Source organism: Rutidosis leptorrhynchoides, chromosome 3 (genome assembly GCF_046630445.1).
Source record: "Rutidosis leptorrhynchoides isolate AG116_Rl617_1_P2 chromosome 3, CSIRO_AGI_Rlap_v1, whole genome shotgun sequence".
NCBI lineage: Eukaryota > Viridiplantae > Streptophyta > Magnoliopsida > Asterales > Asteraceae > Rutidosis > Rutidosis leptorrhynchoides.
The window spans coordinates 95,048,922-95,058,061 of record NC_092335.1 but is presented as its reverse complement, the minus strand read 5'-3'; positions in this window follow the sequence as shown (position 1 = coordinate 95,058,061).

Genomic DNA, 9,140 nt, shown 5'->3' with positions numbered 1-9,140 from the left:
ATAACATGAATATATGTTTTGTTTGCTCGATTCGTTGTTTTGAGTAACTAGTTTGAACATTTGAAATGGGTGTGCTAAATCTTTGATTTTGGATGAGTTAATGTTGTTAAATTGTTAAAGTTCATGTTTTAATTGTGTTACTAGTATCACTAGCTTCGTTTTGATGCGTAGGTTGATTAAGAAAACTTCAAAAACATGAATATTGATTTTTGTGAATTTTGGTTAGGGTTTGATAGACTTAAAATGAACTTTTTGATGCTTGAATGCCATGAAATGTAAATTGTAAATGTATAGTTGTAACGTATGTTTCATTACCTTCAAAACGGCATATCATATGTGTGAATTGGATTCCCGAAACTTAAAATGCATTTGATGAACTTGAAACTTAAAAAAAAAACCTTTATTGATCACTTGACGAGATTTCGGTTATTGTAATTGATGTTTTTGCTTGATGAAAATTGTTTAGTTGTGTTCCTCGTCAAATTACCTTTCCAATGATATAAGATACCTGTTCTAAGTGTTTACGGTTTGTGAATTGTGCTAAATTGAAGAGTTAATTTTGACTTGAACAATTGAAACTGACCAGGCACCAGACAACGTTAAATGTCACGGCGCGGCCCTCCTTTGTGATGACCCGGGAATTTCTGATCAAATTTAAACCTAATCTTAATATGATTTCGACACGATAAGCAAAGTCTGTAATGTCAAGACTTAAATATTTCTTTAAACTGTTGTCATTAAATTATTTGACCTTTGACTACTCTCGATGATTCACGAACAATGGTTGTAAGTAAGTATGAATATATATAATTGAAAGTTTATATTTTAACCGAAAATTATGAAGTATGAATTATAAATTAAAAATTTAATGTGTAAGATAAGATATAACAATAAATTAAGTGTAATTTAAAATAAAGTTATACATAAATGTATATGATTATTATAATATTGTATTACTTATAAATTATAAATATTCAAATATGTTATTATTAGAGAATTTATAATATTAAAGGATAATAGATTAAATTTTATAACAAAGTTAAATTATAGTTGCCATAATAAGATTTTTGTTACTTTCATTTTAAATATTAATATTAATATTCATTTCAATACTATTAATGTTGCTATATATATATATATATATATATATATATATATATATATATATATTAATATAGATATAAATTATGATACATTAAAATTATAATATTACTACTAATATTAGTGTTATCATTATTAATATTATTATTTTCAAAAATTATTATTATCATTCTTATTAATTATTATTAATGAACTTATCAAAATTATCATTTTGGTTATTATTAATATCATCATGTTATTATTTGTTATTATTATTCCTATTACTATTTTATTAATGGAAATCATTTATATTAGTATTAGGATTATTATTAATACTAAATGTATTATTATTATTTATAATTATATATTTAATTGAAAAACCATTCATAAAGATACCCAATCAGTTTCATATCTTCATTATACTGTAGTACATTTTTGTTCTTGTCTAAATTCTGTTTCATATCGTTATCAAATTCTCAAATGCAAACAAAACCCAGTACAAATCGATCAAAGCTTTATTATTTATTTATTTATTTATTTATTTTTTTGTCCGTTTGAAAAACACTTGTCGACCACCATTTCAATACAAGATAATTGGGATCGAATCTAGCTGTCACAACAGGTATTAAAACACATTATATAAGTCTACGATTGCATTTGTTAATGGGAAAAACAGAAATTTTTTCAGAAACAAAAGCAACCACCTCTGTTCATCCACTTTTTAGCCAAATCTCAAACTCGAATCAATTTTAAAAATGTAACAATGCACTTCTGTTAGAAATCACATGTACAAACTATCTGCAAAAGCTCATTGTTCAATTTTTCCTATCGAATTCCAATTTCGAGGTCAAAGTTTTATTTTCAAAAAGTCAACAGTTGTTCATTGGTAAAATTCGAAATTTCTATTTTGTTTTCAGATAAATTGATAATTTGTAAAGCTTTTAGGAGTAATTTTAAACACCTTTCGTGTTCAAAGTTTTGTCCAAAACAACTTCTGATGCGAAATCAATTTTTTTTTTATTTTTTTGAAGCAGCGACGAAAACAGTGCTGTTCTTTTTTTTTTTTTTTTTTAGTTTTTGTGTATCTATTGAATTAATGTTCCACATATAAGTCGTATTAACTAAAGTTCAATCTTTTAAATCTTGTTTTAAAAATTTGTTTGATGAGGTTGAAACCTCTGGTCGATTAGGAAGATGAAGAAGATGAGAAGGGGAACCACATAAATATACGGGTTATAATTAATTACAAGGGAATATGAAACAAAAAATGGGCAATAGCCCAATGGTTAGGACGAGTGTGATTCTTCGAGGGGTCTCGGGTTCGAGTCCGGGCAGAGGCTGTTTTCAATGTTTTTTTTTGGGACTTCATCCTTTGAGAGGTAGTCTTCTTTGTTATTTATTTTTATCAATATTATTATTACTTATTAATGTTAATTATTATTATTATTATTATTATTATTATTATTAATATGATTATTATTGTTATTGTTATTGTTATTATTATTAATTTTAGTATTAAAAATTATTATTGTTATTAATATTACTAAACTGAGTAGTAATTATAAATTATTATTATTATTAAGTATTAGTAACATTATGATTATTATTATTATCATTTTGCTATTATGAACAATCATTATGTATTATTCATGGCTATTAGTATTATTAGTATCAATATAAGTATTTTTATGATTAGGCTTAATATTATAATTGTCATTATGAAAATAATACAAACTATTATTATTAGGATTAATAATAGTATTAGTATCATTATAAATTCATTATTATTATTATTATTAACAAAATTATTATTATTAAAGATTACCATTCTTAATATTGTTATAGTTATTATTATTTAGTATTATGTACTAATGTCAAAAATTATTATTTTCACTACCATTATTACTAAATCATTCGTTTTACCAAAAACTACTAATATTATTATTATGAGAATTATAATCAAAAACTATCATCAATATTATTATTAACAAAAATTATTAACTTTAATACTTTTATTAGTAACATTAGGTATAATCATTATTATCATTTTTTTTTACATTACAAATAATATCTTGGTATTATTATAATTACTATATTTTAACAAACAAACAATATATATACATCTATATATATATATATATATATATTTAATACATATAACATAATACAATTTATATTATCATATACAAAATGAATATATGAAATATATATATATTATTAATATAAAAAGTATATAACTAATAGAATTATATATATATTTATTCGATTACAACTATGTATATTAATAAATACACAAATGATATAGGTTCGTGAATCCGAGGCCAACCCTGCATTGATCAGTTTTGTCATATGTATTTTTACTACAAAATACAGTATGGTGAGTTTCATTTGCTCCCTTTTTAAATGCTTTTGCAATATATATTTTTGGGACTGAGAATACATGCGCTGTTTTTATAAATGTTTTACGAAATAGACACAAGTAATCGAAACTACATTATATGGTTGAATGATCGAAATCGAATATGCCCCTTTTTATTAAGTCTGGTAATCTAAGAATTAGGGAACAGACACCCTAATTGACTCGAACTCTAAAGATAGATCTATTGGGCCCAACAAGCCCCATCCAAGAAATCTTTCGCTGTGCATTTGCTCATCTTAGAGATAATACTTGGAGTCATTTATAACATATTTCAAAAGACGTTGCATTCGAGTCATTGCGTTCATCAAGATTATTATTATGTCAATTATAGTTAGATATATTATGAAATAGTATGCCTGCCGTCAACTTTTGATGTAATGAAAGATTGTCTTTTCAAAAACGAATGCAATGTTTGTAAAATGTATCATATAGAGGTCAAGTACCTCGCGATGTAATCAACTGTTGTGAATCGTTTATAATCGATATGGACTTAGTCCGGATGGATTAGGACGGGTCTTCACAGTTGGTATCAGAGCGGTGGTCGTAGCGAACCAGGTCTTGCATTAGTATGTCTAACTGATAGTCGTTAGGATGCATTGTGAGTCTGGACTTCGACCGTATCTGCATGTCAAAAAGTTTTGCTTATCATTTTGTGTCAAAAATTACATGCTTATCATTTTTAGAGAATCACTTGCTTATCATTCTTAGTCTAGACACGTTTTACTGCATTGACTGCATGAATAGTGTATAGACAAAATTTATATCTTAGCGTATCTGCTACTTCATGTCTTAGCGTATCTATTACTGTAACTTTGCCTGACAATTTCCGTAGATTCCTCCGTAACTTATGGGATTTTAGTATTATATACGCATATGTAAATTATGTATTGCAGGGTACTAATTTACATCCTATAATCTATTTCTTATCGAAAATCCTTCATCTGATTGTACGAGATGAATCCTGCAACCAGTTCGAGTCCCTCAGATTCCGATAGCTATTCCGATAGTTATTCCGACAGCTATTCCGACATAGATGTTCACCTAAACTCCGAAAACAGCGTCATCGGCATCAATCAACCAATCAGCCATTATTAATTCATTTGATGGGTTCGTAGTTGACTTAATTAATGGAAACGCGCAGAAGGCAATCCCTTCCACCAACCGAATTCACCTCACAATGAACCTGAAGCATTTACCAGCGAACCTGTTCGAGACACCATTTTCAGTCTCATTTCCAGGGTAACTCGACGAGATTATATTCTATCCACAATTCTGAACCTTATTCATCCGCTCGTTCCGATCGACAATCATCCTGGAGTAATAAGTCAACGAACTTCGCGCTCGAATAATTAATTCGGAGAATATGGTACAAAATGTACCAGCTTCAGCAACATCACCGGCACCAACAGTACCATCAATAACAGCACCAGTACCATCAACAATCCATGCTTCAATATCATCATCTGTACTTTGAGTATGATCTTCGTTCTACGTATCGTTCTACCTCATTTATCTTCGTTCGACATGGCGAATATGTAATCTCTAAAGTTTTAGAGATTATTTATTCTAGTTCCAACCGAAAAGCAAATGAGTTTAATATCATATTAACTCATTAAATCCATGAATACATCTGAATAAAATATATATGTATAGATGTTTTCATAAAGATTGTAATTAAAAATTCTCTTGTACAAACTGTTAATGGTGAAAATATTTTAACGGGTAGGTAATACCCGAGGAATATTTAAATTTCACATTAATAAGTTACATTGTACGTTCTTCGAATCTGTTTCAACAAGTCATATACTATCCTACTTACATCTACCGATATACGTATCCGTTCACCAAAGCATAACTATTTTCATTCAAATTCAATTTCATATTAGGATTTTGACATATCAGAATCCAACAAGTGGCATAATGAAGAAAAAATGGACACAATAAAAATTGATTAGAAACAGACTAATTAACAATATCAAATTTTGTTAAGAATCCACGCTAACAAAATCCTAGCTAACTGTTCCTAGCTAACTGTTAATTCCGTATTACATTTTATTTATCACAATTTAATTATCACAATTTATTTTATCGCAATTTAATTCTCGCAATTTTATTTATTGTTATTTAATTTCTGTATTTATTTTTCGCACCTTAAATATCGGGACACGTATACAAGGTTTTGACATATCATATCGACGCATTTGTATATATTATTTGGAATAACCATAGACACTCTATATGCAGTAATGATCGAGTTCTCTATACAGGGTTGAGGTTGATTCTACAATAATATATATAATTTGAGTTGTGATCGAGTCTGAGACGTATACGGGTCACGACACGTATTAATTAATTCGAATATTATATATGAATTATTGAAATGCTAATTGTGGACTAGTAACTGTGGACTATCAACATTGGACAATTAAAATGAATTAAAATATTGATTATAACATATGAAACTAAACAATTCTTCAAGTTTGCCACTTGATTTCGTCTTAAACCTCATTTGTATCTTCACGATTACATTCTGCGTTCAAACCTTTCATGATTCTTGAAAACACCTCAATCGAGAGGATGAACCAACCGCACTTCATCTACGGAAGGAAAGATTTATGCATATAGTTATGCACCTGAGAAACTCTCGGCAACTGAGTAAAAGTTTAACACGTAGCCGCGTCAGATCCTTTGACATTTATTAGCAAAAATAACTTTGCGATCCCTTTTTAAAGTAGCCAATTTTGTCACAGCTCCAGCAAGTTAACTTCGACTTTTCATTTGAAGTAGCCTTACTATAATTCTGATATATACAATTACCCTTTTGATACCGGAGAATTCTTTTATATTCCACTATATTACCAGCAGACGTACCAGCAACCTCGTTTCTTTTTGGCTTAAACCTCTCTGATAAATCATTATATTTATTCATTGAAACCCTATTATATACTCATCCGCATATTGTAACAAGAACTGCCATACCAATTACCGGGAATCAGCAATCAATACTTTGAAAACTCACAACATATCTACATCAACAGTTACATGTATAACATTTATCTCTTAGAATTATGGTCTTTCATTCTAAAATTCTGAAAAGCACTCAGTCACAAATCAATACTCTGAATGTTGAAAAAGCTGAATGAAGCAGCAGAAACTGTAGATAACTGTAAACGACCATAATCATCGAAAGTTTGATGATAAAGATTAGTATGTTGGAAAAGCTCATAAAAGTTGGAACAGGAAAGCGAATTGAGCTAACCATAAAGGAAACCAAGGAGAAATACAAGTAACATACCCTAAATTCATAAAACCCAGATAAATCTAGAACCGATGAAACCTTCAACGAATATCTTGCTCTGTACTCGTGTTAAAATCTTGCGGAAAATCTTTCTCATCAACCATCGAACTTAGAAATTCCAAAATATCATCATAAATATCTTCGATATTTCTGAGGATATTTTCATAAATATTCTCGTCCGAAATTATATACCTCTTCGTGCTTCCTGTGTATCATTATGTTGGAAACATTCAATGGAAAATTTAGTACCAAAAAGCGGATTATGCGAAACTATGAAGGAAGCCGGGGACAACTCACAAAGAATAAGTTTGACTTCAAAGAATCCAAATGATTCAATACCTGCTGAAGTCTTTAGCGAATATCTTGCTCCTTACTCTAAACTCTTGCGGACAATACTCTTCATCATCCTCTGATCTTAGAAATTCCAAGATATCATCGTATCTTTCATTATAAATATTCTCCATATTTCTGAAGATATTTTCATAACTATTCTTATCTAAATCATTAATCTATTGGTGCTATCAGTGTTACATCATATAGAAACTGTTAGTTTCTATATTCTGTAAACTTTCGAGCTTAAAATATGAATGTTTTTGAAGTAGTATTGGGAACTGATGCATGAGTTAGTATAATATAATGACACTTGATCAACGTGATTATATTATAGTAAGTCATGCTGAGTTTCTAATGAAACCTGATGATGGTTCACAGTAGATTATACCATCATCATGTGTCATGTTACATAACTCTTTCATTCTACATAACCTCCGAACATATCAAGAAGAATATATTCTTGATAGTTCTATCGTCTGTATTTTTGATAAATTTGAAAATCAAATCGTGCAATCACGTTCCACCCTGCTTAGAACATTATAATCATTTAGAACTCTATATCTACAAATTCTGGACCATTATTCGCTTGACTTGGAGTCGGGAAGAGAAAACAAGAGCATGGAGCTCCGAAAAATAAAGGAAAAATATAAAGCCGATCACAAACATAGGAATTACAAACCGTGTATATCAATGTTTATCGCCACATAAAGACACGGGAGAATCAAAAACACTATAACCCCAAGGGCGAAGTAGAAGAAAACAGATTCCTCCGGTGAAAGTTGGAAAAGGAGAATGATTGTGGCAATAGTCATGATAAGGACAAGGATCAGAACTGGATTAAGCATTTTCACAATTTTTTGGATGTATGAACTAAGAAAGAAAGTATAGGAATGGTGAGAATAATGGAACGGAAGAGCTTAATTTATAGTGGAAATATTATACAGAGTAATCGAGACAGATCACCGTATTTAATTATAGAGATCTTAATTTCCTTACTCGTCGAAGAATTAAATCTTTTAGATTTCGAAGATTTTCTTTAAATCCCTTGAATTCCGGAATTCAACCCTCTACGTCAAAAGCTATGATGCACCATATATTCTAAATTCAACCATGACAAGTCAAAAGTTATGATGAAACTTATCTTTCTCATTTCACTATTTTATGATAATTTCATTCGTACGCTTCACATAATCGAATCGTTTTATTCATATTAATCAATAATGATAAAACTCTATTTATCAGCTCATATTCGTCAGGAAAACATATTTATTGTTAGCCATGACGACCTCGCTCAAATTTCGGGACGAAATTTCTTTAACGGGTAGGTACTGTGATGACCCGGGAATTTCCGATCAAATTTAAACCTAATCTTAATATGATTTCGACACGATAAGCAAAGTCTGTAATGTCAAGACTTAAATATTTCTTTAAACTGTTGTCATTAAATCATTTGACCTTTGACTACTCTCGATGATTCACGAACAATGGTTGTAAGTAAGTATGAATATATATAATTGAAAGTTTATATTTTAACCGGAAATTATGAAGTATGAATTATAAATTATAAATTAAAAATTTAATGTGTAAGATAAGATATAACAATAAATTAAGTGTAATTTAAAATAAAGTTATACATAAATGTATATGATTATTATAATATTGTATTACTTATAAATTATAAATATTCAAATATGTTATTATTAGAGAATTTATAATATTAAAGGATAATAGGTTAAATTTTATTACAAAGTTAAATTATAGTTGCCATAATAAGATTTTTGTTACTTTCATTTTAAATATTAATATTAATATTCATTTCAATACTATTAATGTTGCTATATATATATATATATATATATATATATATATATATATATATATATATATTAATATAGATATAAATTATGATACATTAAAATTATAATATTACTACTAATATTAGTGTTATCATTATTAATATTATTATTTTCAAAAATTATTATTATCATTCTTATTAATTATTATTAATGA